A 21,386-nucleotide genomic window follows, 5' to 3' on the forward strand; every position below is an offset into this window, starting at 1 on the left:
CAAATGGTAGGATGGTGGGTCTCACCTGGCTGGACCATGGTGGAGTAAGCCAGGACCTAATTGTTGGAAGGGAAATACAAGGTTGCATTTTACAAAAAGAAAAAAGAAAAAAAGAAAAAGAAAAAACCCCAGAACACTGTAAAAGCCTAGGGCACAAAATTGGAATGGGATGACCAGGATGGATTTATACCTCACTGAGTGTGATGGAGGCTGCCGCGTTAGAGAGAATGGCTCTAGGCATGGTATGCTCTAGCTAAGAAGTTAAGGCCAGTTGCTCTTTGAACTTCTATTTCCTGGCCTGCAATAGTACCCACTCCAATAGATTTGGAATAAATAAGATGAGAGCTCATCAATATCACTGGGGGGGAGGGCTTCAGATTCAGATTCAAGGGTAAGAACAAGCCTGTATGTGGTAAAGGAAATGGTTACAGCTGTGAGATTGGGCATTTAAGGCTCAATCCAGATGTCACCTCCTCCAAAACATTTTCCTGGATCCCCAAGGCTGATTTTATTAATCCTCTCTGCAATAATATTGAATGCTAAGCTCACTTCCTGCTCTGAATTGTAATTAGCTTTTTTCTTTCCTTATCCATTTTAGGAATTTGGTTGAGGATTGAGTTATTCATACTCCTCAGGTTGTGTCACGTGATCATTAATAATCAACAAAGACCCCTCTTGTCTTATTTATGTATTTATCCAATCCCTTTTAATCGACAGTCTCCATACCCATGGCCCTCCACACTGAAGGCCATCCTTTAAGTGTGTTTCCATATATCGTTTTATTTGTACGGTAAATGGGCATTGTTGATTTGTGTGAGTGTATCTTAATTTACATGTATGGTATTGTTATAGATTTTTTTTTTCTGTTTCTTCCTTTTTAATTTAATCAGCATTCTGCGTTATTTTGTTAAATCTAATTCTTTGATTCGAACAGCCACAAAGCATCTCATAACGTGCTTCCAAGGTGATGGAACCTATATTGCCTCCACCTGGTTGCTAAACCTTTAAGAGTTTAGATGAGCCTTTCCCTGGCGTAGATAACAGGAGAAAGAGTGCTCACTCACAGCAGTTAGATTACAGATTGCCTAATTGCTCTCCAAATGGTATACTTTTCAGTTCATGTGTCTGTCTAGATTATACATTTCTTGAGGGCAGGGAGAGTATCTTACACCTTTTTGCTTCCTCACAGCCTAGCTCAATGCAGAGAAAGGGATTAGTGCACATTTATTCAATAAAGGAATGGGACCAGACAGGCCAGAAGGTTTTATTTCCAAAGGCAAATAGCATGGTGGAATACATGGTGAGAACCACATCACACCAATTCACCTACAAGGAGAGTCCTCTTTCAGTTTACCAGTGAGGGGGGAAAAAACACTGTCTAAAAGCTGCCAGAGCTTAGAGACTCTGTGTCCTGTCTTTGAATTTCTGTTTCCGCAGAGGAGTGGAAGTGCTTTCCATTATTTTGAGTAAAAAGGACAAGCTCTGTGGGGCTTCCCACAATTGTTCTGAGAGCCAGCAAACAGACGCTCCAATACCACTTCTCCCAGAAATCAGCATCGTTTCCTCTCTCACTGTAGCTTCTGGTTTTAAAAAAAAGAAAAAAAGTTCCTGTTTGTGATGAACAGAGGTCAGATCTCTCCGTGGGAATGTTCACAGAGCATTAACAGTCTTCTCCAGACAATGTCATAGTGTCATAGAGTACGTTTTACCTTCCACATAGAATCTCCGTGTGGAATGTGCATGGCCTGGGATATTCATCAGGGGATGACAAACTGATGGCAACATCAGGGGTCAATGCCTGACCAACTGGAAGATGAACATTGGTGGCTTTTTCAAATAAAGTGATACAGGTTCCTGGCATGAAATCAAGGCTGCAGTAGTAAGCAAGTAGCATTATTGCTTAAAACAAAACTCAAGTATTCCCAAGCATTAGTCTGTGTCCTAAAACAATACAGGTCAAAATATCATGTATTTTTCAATTATTTATGCCTAGAAAAAATTAGACAAAATCAAAATAATAAAATCTATCATCTGTTATAACGTCTAATTTTTAAACATTCTACCATATTTATAGCTCTTATAACACTGGAATTTTTTACTTTATATTTAACATCCAAAATATGATTTTCCTCAAGCAGAAAGAGAAAAATGTTTAATAATAAAGTGATAATAGTTTTCTAGTGGAAGGGAATATGTAGCATCAACAACTGACCATTTTCATTTGGCACTGTGAACATCAGAGCACCTGAGAATCTGGAGAGCTGTGTTCCAGAATTGGCATTGCTTGAGTGGCTGAGTGGTCTTAGACGTTGTACCTCTTCACAGGGCTTCTGTATCTGTAAAGCAGAGGCTACAGTGGATGATACTAAAATCTATTCTTGTAGATTTAGTAAAGCCAGGAAATTCGAATCTTACCTGTTACCTATTAGTGGGGTTGGGTCAAACTAAATATCTGACCAAGAGTTTTGCGTTAGTTTTCAAATGACAGTGATCTCCAGGAAAGCTCAGCAAAGGATGGGGAGTTTTAGTTTTCCCATCAATCCCGGCAGGACATGTTTTCCAAAAAGAGTGTTATCACACACACTAAAAATGAAAATAAACATGAAAGTGGTATGTAACAATGGACACGATCAATGTGACAAACAAAGGATAGCTTTCCCAAAATCTAATCAAATTGTCTACAAACTTCTTTTAACAAGATTGGCTTACTACCTGATCAAAATATCCATTAACAAGAAATATCTCAAAGATGCCCTCTGAAAAACAATTAAGCTCTGAAATTGTAGTCACCACATATTATTTGGTCGTGGTATCAGAGAGAGATGCGCCAATGTTAACCTTGGTGGCTAATGCTTATTGAGGGGATACATACAGTTCTAAGTTGTTTTTATGGGCTGATTCATTTAATCCTCACAAAAACCCTATCAAGTAGCTGCTAGTATTATATTATTTTATAGATGAGGAATATGAGGCTCAGAAAAGATAATTAATATGTTCAAGGTTCACAATCAATAGGGAATTGAGCTGCAATTCAACTCAGGTGTTCAGCTCCAGAGTCCATGTTCTTATCCATAATACCATGATGAATGAATATTAAAAATGGTGTTACATTTTTCAGAATTCCTTTTCCTCCCTTTCTCTCTTCTTCCCTCCCTTCCTTTGTCCTTCTCTCCACCCTCTTTCTCTCTCCTTTTCTTTCATCAAATATAATTTAAACACCCACAAGAGTCGGATACTTCTGCGTACTGAGAATTCTAAGGTAAATCAAATGGAATCCCTAATCATCAAAGTATTCACTACTCAGTGGGATAAACAGATACACATGAACGTAAAGATGAGATGCTCTGATAACCACAAAATGGCCACAATGAGAGCCCAGTTGGTCCAAGGAGTCTGGGAAAGAGATTCCAAAATCAATACTTAACCTGGCATCAAAGACTGAATACCAAGCATAAATAGAAGGGACAATGCATTGTCAATAGAAGAAGCAGTTTGTGTAAAGTCCCAGAGTTTAAAATTTCATAATATTTCCCTGGAGTAGTAAATACTTTCATGTGGCTTCAGCACACAGACCTAGAGGATGAGATAGACAAGTGATAGCTGTACACTCAATAGATTTGTGGTCTCTCCTTAGTCACTTGACACTCATCACCTTGCAATATTTTAAAATTATGTGTTCCCTAATAATTTAGGTGATAAATGTGCTGTGAAAAAAATCAATTCTGCTTAAGATTCAAATCAGCTCTTTGTCAACATTCACATTTGCATTTGTGATCCTCATAATAACTCTTTGAAGCATATAGAATGAATATTTCCATTATTGTCATTTTACAGTTCAGCACAGAGAGGCTCAGGAAGACACAATGGCTTGGTCAAACTGACATTAACACTAAATGGCAGCACCAACATTTTGACCCCTAATCCAATTCTGTTTCCCGCACCACAGTCTATGGACGGACCAATGCTCTGCCCTATATCTTACCACCACATAAGGTGGGCAGAGCAGAAAAATGACAGGAGCGTGGGTCTCTTATGCTTCAGTGAGTCACTATATCAGTTCAATGCTATTTCCAGATTTCTCATTATGTGATGAAAGCCTATTTGCTGAAAAAGACTAAACAAAATACTGAGTAACCAATAGTCAATTAAAACTGAGATCTTGCTTCATTTGATGTAATAATATTTTTAAATCGCTGCAGTATTGGTCATTTTTTCTGATAGCTGTCTGCCCAAATATTTTTATTAGCTAATTGTGTTAAGAAAAACCTTTCATACAAAAAAAAGAAAAAAAGACAGTACAAAGGAAATGTCTGTTGCGAGATGTCTTCGTTTAGTTCAGGTTGCCATAACAGAATCCCAGAGTTTGGGGGGCTTAAACAAAAGAAATTTATTTCTCACAGTTCTGGAGGCTGGGAAGGCCAAGATAAGGTGCTGGCAAGGTTGGTTTCACTCTAAGGCCTATTCTCTTGGCTTGTAGGTGGCTGCCACTTCTGTGTGTGCTCACATCATCTCTTCTTTGTGCTCACTCAGAGAGGGAGCAAGCTCTCTGAGGTCTCTTCTAATAAAGGCACTAAAACCATCATGAGGTCCCACCCTTATGACTTCATTTCATGCTAATTACCTCTCAAAGGCCCCACAAATTCTTGCCACATTGAGGATTAGGGCTTCAACATAAAAATTTGGGGGGGGTACACAAATATTCAGTCCATAACAGGAGACAATTCTGCATGAGTCTTTTGTGTTCCTGCATGTTTTATGAGCAGAGTCAATGACAGCATTTTTCTGGACTATCCTTTCAAAGTTGTTACAAAACAAATGGCTTTGGAAGACAGAGATAGTGTCTCCTTGTGGAAAAGAGGGCAGTTTTATTTACTGTGCAGTTTAGTAAGGAGAGCATCTCTCTTGGAGGTGAGATTGAACAGATTTGCTTGCAATCCATTATAAAAGATCAGGGTTTCCTAAACTCAGGATTTCTCTCCTATGACACAACCCACTGCAAGTGCCAGTGTCACCTGGCCCTGGTCATGTTGGCCTCTGGGAACTGGGGTTCTGGGAACCAGTGCAAGAAAATGCTGATATCCTGCGACTGGTATTGCTGTGAGTAACAAACTGTCTTTGGTCTCACCCAGATTTTGTGTCTTTTGCCTGCATCCATAAATCTGTGGCAGGCTAACTTGTAGCTTGCAAGCAGGATAAGATCTCAGATCCCTCCTGGTTCTTCACAATATCTAAACAAAAAAACCACATTGCAATAAGGCAAGAAGAATTTACATATGAATATAAATAACTCCTAGGCTAAAATGAAGCCCAGTATTGAGGCTGTATTACATATTTTAATGTTTCGATTATCATTTTACTTCCAAGGCTCTCATGTAATGTCAGAGGCAGAAATTATCTCAGAATAATTCAGTCAAACCAGTTCAGCAAAGAAGGCCTCATCATGGGGAGAACCAAGTCTCCTTGATGGAAATAGCTTAGATATCAGTAAAAAGCTTCACACATATTTAATCCAACTAATAAAATCAAGCACACGTATTAATTGACTGAACTATTTCTTTATTGAATAAAGTTTATCAGATACGTATGGACTGCTCACAGCTGTGGCAGGTATTCCTCTCGACACTGAGAAAGACAAAAGCATAAAGAATGGTGAAAAGTCTCTGTGCTTAGGAAACCTGGATTCCCATCTGGGAGAGAGTCAACAGTGAATGAATAAATATCATTTCAGATGGGGAAAAGTCCATGAAAGATAAAAAATCACAAGAGGATAGAGAGTAATAGAAGCCAGTGGAGCACTTAACATATGGAAGAAGGCCTCTTTGACAAGAGGATGTGTGAGCAGAGACCTGAACGTCCTGAAAGAAAAAGTCATGTGATTTGGGGAAAAGAGCCTCCCAGACAGACAAAAAAACAGCCAGTCAGGAACAGGAACGAGTGTAGCCTGTTCCAGGAAAAGCAAAAAGGCCACTGTGACAGAAACAAATGAACTGAGTGAGCAAGTGGTTGGAGATAAAACTGGAGCTAAAGGCAGGGGCCCATTCGTATGTGACCCTGTAGGCCACAATAAGGACCCAGACATTGCGGTAAGTCAAATGGGAAGTCATTCAAGCATGTTGGCAGAGGATGCTTGTCCAGCGATTAGACTGTATCAGCGTAAACAGGCAAGCATTTTAGAAGCCTCACGTACTGCTTTAGGCATTGTAAGAGAAGATGGTGGCGATGATTATAACAGATGATGGTGAAGGCAGTTAGAAATGGCCATCTCAGGGACCTATTTTGAGGGTAGTCACAGAATTTGCTGATAGATTGGATCTGTGATGTGAAGAAAAGGCCTTATTCAATGAGGATTCCCAGGTTTTTGGCTGAGAAATGGACTGAGTGGTGGTGCCTTTGACTAAGGAAGGGAAGAAGGGGGAGGAGTCAGTTTTGTGGAGGAAATCATGAGTTCTTTTTTGCCATAAGAAGTTGAATTTTCTGTAATATATTGAAGTGAGGCTGTTGAGTGGGCAGGTTCCAGAGTACAGAGGAAGGGTCTAAATAGTGTTCTGATTATCTGTTGCTGAGTAACAAAATCGCCAAAGCTTAGTGGCTTAAAACAACAGTAACATGAATTTTGTTTCAAATCTTGAACTTGAGTAGGCTTGATGGGGACTTATTTCTGCTTCATTTGGCATCAGCTGGGGCAATTGGAAGGCTGCATTCTGGATCATCTAAAACCTCACTTACTTACATGTCTGGTGGTTGATGATAATGGCCATCAGCCATCTACTGGGCTAGGCTGGAACTCCTTCACATGGCCTATCCATGTGGCTGTGTGACTTCTCAAAATCTTGTGGCTGGGTTCCCAGGGTGCACATCCTAAGAGAGAGAGATAGAACCAGGGTGAAGCTGTACCTCATCTCCTAACCTCATCTCAGGAATCCCACAGATTCACTTTTGCCTCTTTGTATTCATTAGAAGTAAGTCACCAAGATTGGTTCATATTTAAAGGGAGAAGAATTGTATTCCATCTTTGGTCGGAGGTACAGCAAATTATTTGTGGATGTGTTTTAAAACCATTGCAGCTAAAGAAAGAAATTTGGGAATCAATGGCACATTGATGACACTTATACCCATTAGAGAGGATGAAATAGCTTAGGGAGAGAATAAAGTTAGAAGAGAAAGAAGGGCAAAGACTAAGCCCCGGAGGACACCAACACTGAGAGTCTCTTGGAGGAAGAGGAGCCAGAAAAGGAGACTGAGAAGGAGAAGCCATTGAGGTAGGCAGAAAACCAGGAGAACATGGTGTGCTGGAAGCCAAGAGATGAAAAGTTTTTCACGAAGGAGAGAAAACTGGGTCAAATACTGCTGATGACTCAGATAGCTTGCGTAAGATGAGGACAGGAAGCTGGTGACCAGATGTCAGAAGATGGACATTGTTGGGGACTGTGACAAGAGCAGTTTTAGCTGCATGGTAAAAACATAAACCTGATTAGAGTGTCTTAAAGAGAGAAGTGGGAGGTGAGACAGCAAAGGCCATTTTCCAGTCTCCTTTCACATGTTCTGCACTATACAAGGCCCCATGGGGTCATAATATGGAAGATAAAGGAGGAGAGCTAAGGAAGAGCAGAAGTGTATAGGAAATCATTCAGGTGGGGTGTTTATTTTTGGCTGTGGCTGAATATAGTCCTTCAGGGCATATCGGCTGCACTTTTTTCCTCATTGAACTTTTGATGGCTGAACTATCTCCAGTTTTAACACAAAGGTATAACTATACACTGATTCTTAAAATTGACTTTTAAAGTAGTTCTTATACCCTGGCACTGACAGTAGGAGACACTTCTTACCCCACGACACTGCCAGAGGAAACTTTGAGTGAATAGACTGAAAACAAAGCAGGATCTTATTAACTACAGGGCACTTCTCAATGAACAGTGGAGACAAGAACCTACCGAAAGTGAGCGCATTTTCAGTTGTTAATCTGTGTTAAATTTCTTTTTCATTTTAAAGAGAGAAGAAAGGAGAAGTTCAAAATGGGTCTTGACCTATTTAACTCTAATTTTTAAACCTATCCTTTAAAACTGTACTAAATTAGGTCAAGTACATTTTCTAGGGAAGAATATTAATGATAGCTAACACTTGGTGACGACTTTCTAGTGATCGCTGACCTAATTTTACTGTTTCCCATCACTCTTGAAAATAGTTCACCTTTAATCCCATCAACATGGCATGAGGTGGGTGCATCCCATCTTACAAATGGGGAAACTGAGGCTCCGAGGGACCAGATGACTTGCTTAGACTCAGACAACGAGGAGGTGGTAGAGACAGACTACTCAGTAATCTGGCTCAGAGTCTGGGCTCCTAATCCCTGAGCAGACTGCCCCCTCAAAAACATGCTCTCTTACCAGAAAAGGCAAGCCAAATGCAACTGCTTGTCAACAAGTTTTTTTTAAGTGGCCAAATAAAATTTTATTGGCGTATGAAAAACAGGCACCTTTCAGCTAAGAAGAGAATGTGAAACTCTCAGCCCCGTGGGTGACTTTTGTTTTTAGTAGGGAAAAAAAACATATTGTATTGTTCTAATTAGAAATACACCGTCACGGAGGAGACCGCCAGTTGCCTCTGTACTTTCCGAGAGCAGAGAGTTGTGTCTTGAAAGCAGCTTTGTTTGAAAGACAAATACTAGGAAGAAAAAGCATTGGTAAAGTTACATCAGGAGGCAAGCCCTGTTCTCCGGGCTGGCGGCCATCTCCCAGTTCTCAGAAATGTTTAGGGTGCTGCCCTTCTCCAAATTCAAGTTAAAGGAAAGCTATCTGAATAAGTAATATCAATTATGCCCCTGAGGTCAAAACCCGGTGGAATTAAGATGAGAGCCCTGAGACCTTGATATAGCTGGTTTCCTTGCCCATCAGCCCATTGGCATCCAGCTAGGAAACAATATTTAATTTAATTCAATAAAAATATCTTGAGCAGGGGCCGGCCCTGTGGTCGAGTGGTTAAGTTCGTGTGCTCCGCTTCAGTGGCCCAGGGTTTTGCTGATTCAGATCCTGGGCGTGGACCTAGCACTGCTCATCAAGCCATGCTGAGGTGGTGTCCCACATAACACAACCAAAAGGACCTACAACTAGAATATACAACTATGTACTGGGGGAGCCTGGGGGAGAAGAAGAAGAAGAAGAAAAAAAGAAAAAGAAAAAGATTGGCAACAGACGTTAGTTCAAGTACCAATCTTAAAAAAAAAACTGAGCAGCTACCATGTACTGGCACTATTTGTAGTCCTGGAGATACAAGGTGAAGGAGATCAAGGCCCCCAAAAAGCCGATAGTCTCTCTAATATGGAAGAAAGACAAGTAAACAGGTAATTAAAGTATAGGGTAGGCACAGTTATTATTGTTTGGGCCGGTAGGGAATAATTCAAGAAGAGGTTATAGTTCAATGAAGCTTTGAATGATAAATATTGACATTTTGTAGCAAGTAGGTGGGACAGGGACAGAACAGACATCCTCATAGAAGAACACATGAGATAGTTTTTGAAAGACAAAACAGGAGAAGACGTGCACATGACCGTTTTAGTAAAAATACGCATTCATTATAATGTGGTCAAACAATATATAAATAAGAAAGTAAAGAAATCTGAAATCCCAATATTCAGAGACACTCTTTCCCACATTTCCATTAGAGAATCACACGAGAGTAACACTTGTGACCTTTCTTCCATCTTGTTCATCTTTCCCATAGGATGAGAAGTGTTTCTCTGATCATGAACGACACAGCCTTTGGTAGAGTTTACGCTATTGGGCAGGACATGCTCAGCTCTGTTCCTGCTTCCATGCAGCAAGCACACGTTCTAGTGGCAGATCGGAAGACTCATCACTTTGTCCCCACTGCTGGAGCCCAATAAGCACAAAGAGGAAAATTTCCCTTTACAGATATCTGGGTAGGAGTCAAGTTTGCAAAATTAGAATCTCCGTTGGGTGGGTTATCCCAAGGTAAGACCCTACTGGAAATACTGGGAAACGCATCTGGCCCTAGGATCAATTCACGTTCTCCAACCCAGAGCTAGCAGCATGAAAGCTTATAGACATTTTAATTTCTGCTTGCTTTCTGTATTTGTTGTTAATTGTTTCATGTGTATTCACCATCTACAAGGCAGGAACAATCTTACCTTAGAGAGCTGATGTTGAATTACTTGGCATTAAATGTGAATGCTGCCTAAATATGCTTGGCATATATTTGGTGAAGAGCAGTAGTTAGTTCCTCTCTCCTTCAGAATTTTAGAGGCAGAGATTTCCAAAGCGATCTCAGTCTCTTCCAGCCTCTCTACTGATGCATGTTCCTGACCTAGAGTCCTAGGTTTGAAGGAATCTAGTGAAAGGAAAAGTACTATCTGTGATTAACCCTAAATTTAAGACTAATGCAAAACCTTCCATAGATGAAAAGTTTTAATCATTGGAAAGTTCTGCAGTAAACCATAATCTACCTATCTATGAAGCTCCATCACTGTTCTAGAGTTTGCCTTCTGGAGAGACATACTAAGTCTACCATTTCTACTACTTGGTTATCATTCAAATATCATGCCATCCTCCCTCAAGTTAAAGACCCTTATTTCCTCAGCCATTCCTTGCTTAATATGGGACAAACAGTAATTGCTCGATATCAATTAACTGAGCTCCAGTCTCATAATAGCCGACTGTCTACTTGACACATCTCCATTTGAAAGGAGAAGCTCAAACTCAGTGTACCCAAAATAGTACGATTGATTTACTCCCCAATCCTCCACTTCTAATCTTTTTTATTTCAAAATAAGACACATCCATTCACCCAGATATTCATGAAAAATTTAAGAGCCATTTTTGCATCTTCTCTTTTATACCCAAAAGCAAATCTTGTTATATCTTTAGTAATACTTCTAAAATATCTTTCATCTACCTATCTGCCTCAATCTTTATCTCCTGCAGCCCAGTTCCAGACACCTTTCTGCCTGCCTGGACACTTATAAAGACCTTCTCATTGTTTTCCTAATTCTGCTCTCATGCCTCTTTTTCTTTTTTTTGGTGAGGAAGACTCGCCCTATGCTAGCATCCGTTGCCAATCTTCCTCTTTTTTTGCTTGAGGAAGATTAGTCCTGAGCTAACATCCCTGCCAATCTTCCTCTATTTTGTATGTGGGATGGCTCTGCAGTGTGGCTGATGAGTGGAGTAGGTCCGCACCTGGGATCTGAACCTGCAAACCTGGGCCGTCAAAGCGGAGTACGTGGAACTTTAACCAAGTGGCCACAGGGCCAGCTCCCCTACACTCATCCCTCTTTGATGCAACTTTCATACAGCAGACAGAGTAATCATTTAAAAATAGAAAATAGATCATGTTGTTCTCCAGCTTAACATCTTACAAAAGCTTTTCACTGTATTTATAATTAAATCCAGAAAAATTACATACTTTACAATCTCTTCTTAGTTCTCTACCCTCACCTTCTATGATTACCTCTCTTTCTCTACCCTACTTCTGTATTCTATACTAATCTTTTTCCATTTTTGTTCTTGAAACAAGTCAAGATTTTTCCATTTCAGGGCCTCTGTACATGCTGTTCTCTCTGTCTTGACAGTCTTTCCCTCTTCTCTGGGTGTGGTTCTCTCTATTCCTTGTATTCCAACTGATACAAACTCTCAGACAGGCTTTCCCAAGCCAGCCTAGGTAAAGTATTCTCCCTCCCCACCACGTCATTATTATCTGTCATAGTGCACTTCCACATTTCATTTCTAGCACTTAGCACTATCAGAAATTATCTTAACTGTTGGCTTACTTTTTTATTGTCTGTTTTCCCTTATAGCATATTTCTTGTTCATTACGTTATCCCTAATATCTATAACACTGCCTGGTATATAGTAGGTGTGAAATCAATATTTGCTGAAAGTATGAATAATAAATGAAGTTGCATTTAGAGTCTTGGATGCTAGAAATAGGGGTCTCAGAGATGCAAAATCTGTAAGTGTTGGGAAGATCCAAAATGTGGTCATGAATGTGGAGAAGAATTGAAGGTTCATGGTATAAGGAGGTTAAGGTATGTAGGAACCAAGAAGCTGGATGGTCATCTATATGGACAATCACCCAGATTGATGATGGATCTTGGGTGGGAGAAAAGTGTCCAACTAATGTGTTTTTATTCTTGCCTTTCATTCTTCAAGTTTCTGGAAAAGTCTTCCTTGGAATTTGATTCCTATCGGTATAACAGAATAGTGGTACAGTTTTATTTCCCTAATTTCTACTTAGTAAATTCATGGATTTTGAATTCCCATAAACTCCATGATGTACTGATGTTAACAACTGGCTCCTTGGAATGAAGAAGTCCCAAATCATAGCATTTGCCAATTTCTATGTTATAAGTTTTCCCATCATGACAGATTTCAAGCTACCATTGTGACATCAGCCCAGTCACAAAATTTCTGAAAATTAAACAAGTGACTCCTGAGAGCCCGTATGAGCTGATTCCAGCACACCACTGTGAATAAACCCCATAAGAAGCTCTCTTTAATTCCCATTCAATCTCCCTTTTCTCCTCCAGCTTCCTTTCAAAAGTATGGCCATCTTGCCTGGGAGTTATTCATCTTGTCTAGCAAGTTGAAGATGGTGATAGTTTCCTTAAGCATTTTCATGCTCCTTTGGCATCAGAAGTAGAGTTTCTGTGAAGCTATTGAAACTTCAGTGTCAGGACCCCTTACTTGCATGAGTCTTTTCTAACACCCAGGAGGTGCCCTCACAATTCCTTATTAATAATTTTTAAAATTATTTTTCTTAGGGGGCAGCTCTGGGGCTGAGTGATTACAGTTCTGTGTGCTCCACTTTGGTGGCCTGGGTTTGTGGGTTCGAGTCTCAGCCAGAGACCTTCATCTCTCATCAAGTCATGCTGTGACGGCGACCCGCATAGAAAAACGGGGAAGCTTGGCACAGATGTTAGCCCAGGGATAATCTTCCTCAAGGGTGAAAAAAAAAAAGAAGAGGATTGGCAACGGGTGTTAGCTCAGTGTCAATTTTCCTCAGCAAAAAAAAAAAAAGAAAGAAAGAAAAGAAAAAAATTATTTTTCTTAAATAAGATGAGGGTCCGCAAAATATTACAAACTTTAAGATCCCACAAAGCCTGACTCTGCCCCTGTATAGGACATCTAACTGATTACGACATCAAGCAGAAAGATGAATGGACATATTCTACAGGTGACCACCACAGTTACCTTGGTTTTTATGCTTCTGAGTCTCTGAATGAATTGAATATGCCTCCTGAGCACTGAAAATGTTCCTGTGGATACTGCCACTTTGTGATTTTTTTCTCTCTCCCTATAACCTTGGCTTATCTCTTGGGGTATTAAAAATCTGTACTACTTTGCATCAGGCAATATCAAGCCTGGCCTTTTTTCTGCAAATCCAGATCACACACAGGTATAACCTTGATATCAATACGCCCAAATATTTTAATCATGCTGTCCCTCAGTTTCGTGGCATCAGATTATCTCTATGGTTTTCTCTCAGTGATGGTCCTAGGCCTGTCCACAGGCAATCCAAGGTAAAGCAAACTCAGAGTAACCTCTAGAGAATGAGAGGGTCTGTCTTCTCCTGATGCTGCTCTTCAGGACTAGAATCTCCTTTTATCTTTGATGAAAAAAGCAAAGACATAATTTTACAAAGTAGAATAATACCTGTCAAAGATACAATGACAATAATATCTTTTAAAATCTGAGTTTTCAAAGGTTGAAAACTCTTAGGTATTTTTAGCTAGATAATTCTATTTCCTGTAATGCTTTTAGCCAATACTCTGCAGGTACGTGGAAATCCAGAGACTGACAAATGTGGACACCAAAGCACTCGCTGGGACTGTTTAGAATGTGGGGGTGTAGCCACCTATGTAAGCATGCAGCTGTGTTTCCAACACAATCAGCTGCCTGAATTCCATGCCTAAACTTAGCCAATGCATTTTCATCTGTTAGTAATTAGGAGTTATTTTTAAATGTTCCCTGATTCTTTCTTTGGCATTACCTATAAATCGAATTACCGGAAAATAAATTTGATTTTGAAATCATTTTGGAAATATTTCTTTTTTGTGTGTATTGTGTTGGTATGCAATATTTACAGGCTTAGAAAACGAAACATGAGAAATATAACCAACTATGACCAAAAAATAGCAAGAAAACACTACAAAAAGAAAAAGTAGAAGCAGAACCATGTAGAAAGCAAGAAAGGATAGATTTCATTGATTTAAAATCCAAACATCAGAAAAGATAGAATTATTTAAGTTGATTTAAAAAAAAAAAAAAATGTGTGTTTTACACTCCATGAATGAATCCTTAGCTTCACTTAAGGTCAAATGATTCTATTTAGTTAGTGCCCCAGGACTTTTAAATGTGATTTAGTTTATAAAAATTCAAATTCCATGCTGCTCTTCAGGAAAGAATCAGTTCTGTAAAATAAAATAAATCTATCGTATCTTTGCCAGCTTCTTCACCATCCTTCAAGCTTGCTCTATATGCTCACATATCGTTGCTTGTCATGCTTATCTCAATCTGGAAAGCTCTTCTGCTTTTATAACTTAACAATTCTCGAGATTTAATCCTCCTCCTTGAAGCTCTATTTGGAATTTTTTCTCCTTTTTCTCAAACTGCGACTTTCTCTACCCCATGATAGCACTTATTTTACTCTCGTGTATTCAGATCAGTTATTCTCATCTTTCTTTCCAACTAGATTACTTTTAAGATGGAGGCTCTGTCTTAGGCCTCTGTGTATTTCATGGTGCCTAAGAGCAGAGCTTTAGGTATGACAGAAAATATGAAAGTAAAGATGTTTAGAAGTTGGCCCGGTGGCACAGTGGTTAAGTTCACACTCTGCTTTGGCAGTCTGGGCTTTGCAGGTTTGGATCCCAAGCGTGGACCTACACCGCTCATCATGTCATGCTGTGGCGGTGTCCCACACACAAAAGAGAGGAAGATTGGCACAGATGTTAGCTCAGGGACCATCTTCCTCAAGCAAAAAGAGGAAAATTGGCAACGGATATTAGCTCAGGGCCAATCTTCCTCAATAAAACAACAATAAAAAGATGTTTAAGGGCTTCTAGAGTTTAGACTATTCTCTCACCTGACAATGTCAAATATCAAGTGCTTAAGCAAAAAACAGTGACAGTTTTTAGGCTTAAAAGAACATAGACTTTGAGTCACATGGCTAGTTTTGAATCCTAGCTCTGCCACTTATACACTGTGTGATTTCAGGCAAATGGCTTAAGTTCTCAGGACATCACTTCCCCCTCCCTAAAATGGAGAACTAATAGTTATCGTAGACTCATTGAGCACGCAAAATGAGACATGCACAGAAAGAGCTTAGAGTAGTACCTGGCATATAAGCTCTTGGTGTATGCTAGCAATTATTATTAGTCATAAAGCAAATTGATACACTGCTAGAAGAATGCGTAGCACAGGACTATGTTCCCATTATGCTAAACAAGAAGAACAACGACTGACAAATAAGACCTATATCTTGATTCTAATATTGTGACAATGATTATTGGTTATTTTAATTTTCCTTGTAGGCTTTTTAAAAATTTGCTAATTTATCAACATATGTTAGTTTATAATGGGAAATTAGATATTGTTTCTTAAAAAATTGAGGATGAATATCAGTAAAACTTTGAAACAGGAGATGGTATAATCTATAAGCTTAGTCCAAAAGTATGCATTTGACTTAAAATTACGTTAGGAGAGTATGAAAATCAAACTACCACTTCAACCACAAACTATATCAATGAGGAACATGAAGGGAAAGGCCTATAGTAAGCTTCCGGGAGTTTTCTGAGGAGCTGATGTTGCATGCTGCGTTCTCTGGAAACATCTGATTATCTTCCAATGCTGAGATTGAGTTTGAGTTTCAAACTGTTTATTAGGGATCAAGATTTGGAAAGGAAGGAGAAGGAAGAAACTGAAGTGTGATGCAGGCCCACCGAGGCCTTGGTTACCCTGTGGAGATCTCTGGGATGGGTGTTAGCTGTCTGAGTATCCTAGGTCGGGCCCTGGACTTGCTTAATCACTGAGTGTGGGCTGCTGTAAATGTTTTACATATATTTTCACATAATACAAGGTAGTGATGTTATTTGTTTTATATTCGTTTTATCCTTCAGTTTTCCAGATGAGGAATCTGAGACATAGAGAAGTTACAAATCTCTCTCAAGATCACACAGCTAGTGAGTTTAATCCTAGGCAGCCTGACTCTAGAGCCTGATGAATTAACCACCATGTTACTCTGCTTCAGAGATTAAATCTTGTAACCACCTTGTAGGACTTAGGTCACCAGGCCTAGCTGAATTCATTCCAAGATAGTGAAATAATATCATAGATTGAATTCTATCAACATTCTTGGTAATGATTCAGATTATGAAAATTCATGGAGAATTAGGTATAAGGAATGGATAGATATTATAAAAATTTCCTGAAAGAAAAGGAGAGCTGTGCATATGAGCCATAAATTGGAAACACTAAAAATGAAAATAATATCATGGACCCAAAATGGGTTCACTAAGAACGAATCTCACCAAAGAATATATTTATTCTTTTACCAGTATGTTTATGTATCACTGGATAATTACAGTAGGATTGGGTTATAAAAGGCATTACTTTCTGTTGTGAAAGAGATTACAAAACAGAGATTAGACCTGACTTTAGAATCAGGCAGAATATGTAGTTGCTTTCACAACATAGCTTGAAGAGGGCATTTGAGAAAGTTAAATCAAATCTATCAAAATCCTGTCATAGGGGATAGATATTACCATTTTTACTGCTATTACTACTTTAAACTCTTTTAGATGTCATTCAGTCAACAACAATTATCTTGGAAATATCTGTGGTGTGTGGGGTACCACAAAGGCCAAAAGTCTTATGTGAGTGTAAAATTCCGTGGTTCTTAATCCTGGGGAGTTTGCATCCCTTGCATTAGCACTGAGTTACCTGGGAGTGCTCAAGCATCAAGCAGACATTGGTTTTTGTAATGTCACGTTATCCTCCACCATCACTCAGCAGATATAGGGATGCCAGTCAGTGTCAGGACTAAACTCACTCAAGAATACTGGTACCTACATCCTTTTACGAATAAAATAGGAGGAGCATAAGGAAGAAAAGAGTAGCAGTGAAGAATCCATAATCTTCACAAGGTAGCGGTAGTATCCTCCATTTTTGCACTGGGCATCTCTCACAGAATGCCAAGTGAAAACAAGTTATACCTAGGTGATGAGCTGAGGTGTTGCAAGACTTTAAATCTAGTGAAAATACCCAAAGATATTGCTACATACGCAGTAACATTTTAAACTTCTGAAAGGGGGCAAGGAACAAACCTTTCATTGTTATGTAGATTGTGCGGAGACTAATCCAGCAACTTTAAAAAAGGCATTGCTGACTCATTGGCTTTGCAGAGAGAACAGGCAAGCTAGATATTGACGTGTATTCTGCTGTATGTAAAATTTTCTCCAAAAACAGAAAGGTGGTTTATTTTCTATTTTCTCCATGATTACAAAATATTATAATAATTAAAAAAATAAGAAAAATTAATAGAAGAACATTTAGCACATGGGTATTCAAGATAGGTTAGAGTTGAAATCATCTCAAAAAATATAACATTAACTTCAAATAACTGATATCTCTAGGAGACAGTAATCTGGAGTTGAGAAAAAAAAACAAGGGGTTGATAAGGCCCATAAAAAATTAACGCTAGATTTATCTGTGCTATATTAAAAAAATATTGAAATTATTGATAGTAGTAAGTGTAATAAAAATAAAATCCTGAATTAGGGGATATATTTTCTTCATAGAGTGTAAGGTACTTTCCTAGTTAATTATTTTTTTTTTATTCTCCACATACCACCCCCTCCTTAGTATGTGGATAATAGATTCTATTTGCTTCACAAATCAAGAAATTAGGAGACATAACAAAAGTAACAAGGTCAAGTTATCTTCAGGCAACTTGCCTTCACAAGGACGTCAAACAGAAGCAGGACAGATCGCTCTATAGAAAGTGTTGTCTACTAATGAATAATGGTGGCAACAGGTCCTAATTCTCTACTATATACTTCGTATATTTTCTTCCTTCTTTCTCCCTCCCTATGTGGCAACTTTTTCTCTCTTCCTGCTTGTTATTTTTACATAAAGAAAATAATCACTGCTCCATGGAATCCCATGACTCTGCAAGATGAGAAGAGCAGTGGCCAGAAGGAATGGCAGTAGTTGCGTACATACCGCAGAGCTGACATGCAAGCATTTCATTAAATCAGACTTTTCCACAGGGACCATAGAATATCCAGATTGAATTCCAGTTGGGGGATTCTTGGGCAATCATCATAGCAGAGAAACCAAGAGTGAGATTTTTTTTTTTGTTTTAACAAAGGTATTGGGCAAGCAATGTCACAAAAAAGATAGTATCGAATAGCAATCAGCTTTAAATATTTAAATTCTGACCTCAAATAACAAAGCAATCCTTTCAGCATGCCAAATAGCAAAAGCTGCTGTCTTCTACGGGAATACAACACCATGCTTGGGATACAAATCTTGTGGCAGGGACTATGTCAGCTGCCATCTGCATGAGGGCATTAGCCATCTAGGGACATGGTCTGGGAGAGTAGGGGTAAGAGGAACAGAGGGAGGGCCCCTCTTTCACCCTGTACTTTGCCTCTTCTCTGTACTCTTAAAAATACTCTCAGAAAGCAGTCAAGTTGAGACGCCTATAAGTAACCAATTGAAAATAGTGGATTAATTTGGCTATCACCTTATTTTAATCAATATCATTCCTCCTGCAAGGTATTTGTCTAAACAAATTTGCCTAGAAGAGTGAACCTTTAATACGTGGATTTTAGGCATCATGAACAGAATAGTGGTAAGACATTGTTGAGTTTTTGTTCAAATCTCTTCACATCTTTTGGGCCTGATTACATACATACATGTATATGAATGCATATAGATGTATATGAACATACATGTATGTATGTATCCACCTTTTATACATATGAACTTCATTTGAATTAATGCAAGGTTTGTCCACTAACCACATCAATGGTTAAGCCAATTACAATCGCCCCCTCTGTTTGACGGTTATTGGAGTTTTTCTGAGTCTTCTTATTGTCTTATTTTTTTTCTCTCCCTGGATGAGGTGAGTAAAGTTGAAGAATTTAAATACTATCTTAATGCTGTTAAAGAAGAACCAGGGGGGAAAATTTACTTTACCAGCTATTAGGAGATATTACAGAGCCATATTAAAAAAACAAAAAGTATGGTCTTGATAAAAACAGAAAAATAAATTAACAGACCATAACAAAGCTTAGAAGAAGACGTATAGGATATAATTTATGATATCATTGCAAGAAAAAGCAACATGAAAAGGGCAATTTTTCTTAGTAGATGACATTGGAAAAATTGGTTTATTATTTGGAAAACAACTAAAGTTGTGCCCCTACTTTGTACCTCATACAAAAGGAGTCCTGAAGGATTGTATGCCTGAATGTGAAAGGTAAAACTCTAACAGAAAAAAATCTTAGGAGGATATTTTTGTGTCCTAGGAGTGAGAAAATATTTCTTCACAAAGTCTCTAAAATCTCAAACCCAAAAGTGAAAAATTGATAGGTTGCTATATTAAAATTAAAGATTTATGTCCAAAAGCAACAAAAAAGCCAATAGACAGAATAGCCAAAGGTAGTTGGACTATTAAATTGTAATAAGGGATTACTCTCTAGGATACACAATGGTTTCTACAAATCCACAGAGAAAGCGAAGACAGCTGATGGACAAAAAGGGACAAGATAATGAACAAATGACCCCTACGAAGGACAGCCCAAATGGCTAACAAATATATGAAGAGATGCTCCTTCTAATGTTATTTCTAACAACAACAACAACAACAAAGGAAACAAAATATCAGACACCACTGTTTAGATACCAGAATATCAAAATTATAAAAGTTCATAAAACAAAGGTTGATGGGAGTGTCGATGAATACAGCCAGTTTTCTGAAAAGCAACATGAAAGCACATAAATTAGGTATGCACGTGCCTATGCACAATGCCACCCCTGAGCATACCTTCCGGATCATTTCTTACTCAGGTACACAAGCATCTACGCAGAAGAAGTTTCATCCCAGCATTATTTGTGTGGTTAGGGAATCGGAGTCCATGGCTGGCTCAGGGAACAGACGTGTGAAATGTGGATGCATTGTTTGGAATCCATGTAATTTGGAATTCTATGCAGGGTGAGAGGCAACGGACCAAGTGTCCAGAGAGCAACACGGATAAGCACAGTGTTGAGTGAGAGGAGGAGAAGACAAAATGAGACTTTAGCGCCATTTATGCAAAACCACATGAGCATACAAAACGCTGCTGTACACGTGAGTACGTAAATCAAGGACATGAGAGAGGGTGCTTGCAAGGTGAAGTACCAACGGTGAGTGAGAGTGTGGGTTGAGAAATAAAAGGAAAAATAAAACAGAGGAGCCTTGCTCACGCTGATTCGCTATGAAATGAACAGAATGACCACTGAACTCCATTAAAAGAAGAAATAAAAATATTGTTTATAAATGAAAATTTTTGTTATAAACTTTCATGAAAACTTCTTATTGCATTTAAAATAATTTTCCCAGTAGCTCCCCTGGGCCTGCATGCCCCCTGCATGACCTGGTGCCCGTCTATCTCCCATCACCTTCTGGCCATATTGGCCCTACCTCAGCTCCTGGGACACACCACGTGCTTCCATAGCTCAGACTCATTCATTCGGTTTCCTCTCCCTGGAAGGCCTTTGCTCCTCCTTGTGGGCTTGCTTAATTGTTACTTCCTGGGGATATGATTTCTGTTCATGCTTTCGGGAAGGCCCTCCTCTCTTATTCTCTATCACAGCCCCTCCTTGATTCTTTGTTCGCACTTACAACAGTTTGCAGTAATTTTGTTTGCCTCTTCATATACCGATTATTCCCTGCTAGCACGTATGCTCCATCAGAGCAGGTGCTGTGTCTGTCCGGTTCATCACTATATCTGCAGCAACTAGCACATAGCGAGCATAACAGCATTTGTAGTGAATGAATGAATGAATAAACTTTAGATACAAAAGTTCACAAGTTTGCAGAACTTGAAAACTTAAAATCAAAATTAAAGGATATTTTTTGTGCATGTGAGGAAGAATCGCCCTGAGCTACCATCTGTCGCTAATCCTTCTTTTTTTTTGCTTGAGGAAGATTAGCCCTGAGCCCACATCTGTGCCCATCTTCCTCTACTCTGCATACGGGTTGGCTCTATAGCATGGCTGATGAGTGGAATAGGTCCACACCTGGGGTGTGAACCCATGAACCAGCCACCGCCGAAGCAGAGCATGGGGAATTTTAGCCACTCAGCCATGGGGCTGGCCCCTAAAGGATAT

The 21,386-nt window shown here is 39.1% G+C and overlaps 2 long non-coding RNA genes across 2 annotated transcripts in view; one reads left to right on the forward strand and one right to left on the reverse strand.

Moving 5' to 3' along the window:
- Nucleotides 1-21,386, forward strand: part of LOC139073391 (uncharacterized) — a 42,798-nt gene that overhangs the window by 8,676 nt on the left and 12,736 nt on the right. The gene's annotated exons all lie outside the window — the stretch shown is intronic.
- On the reverse strand, nt 1,249-20,343 carry LOC139073393 (uncharacterized). Its single transcript, XR_011522064.1, has 5 exons — nt 20,062-20,343; nt 6,731-6,858; nt 5,126-5,228; nt 2,416-2,583; nt 1,249-2,336 (listed from the first exon to the last, which is right to left on the reverse strand). It is a non-coding gene; the product is annotated as an uncharacterized lncRNA (long non-coding RNA).

This window comes from Equus przewalskii, chromosome 9, assembly GCF_037783145.1.
Source record: "Equus przewalskii isolate Varuska chromosome 9, EquPr2, whole genome shotgun sequence".
In the NCBI taxonomy this organism is placed as follows: Eukaryota; Metazoa; Chordata; class Mammalia; order Perissodactyla; family Equidae; genus Equus; species Equus przewalskii.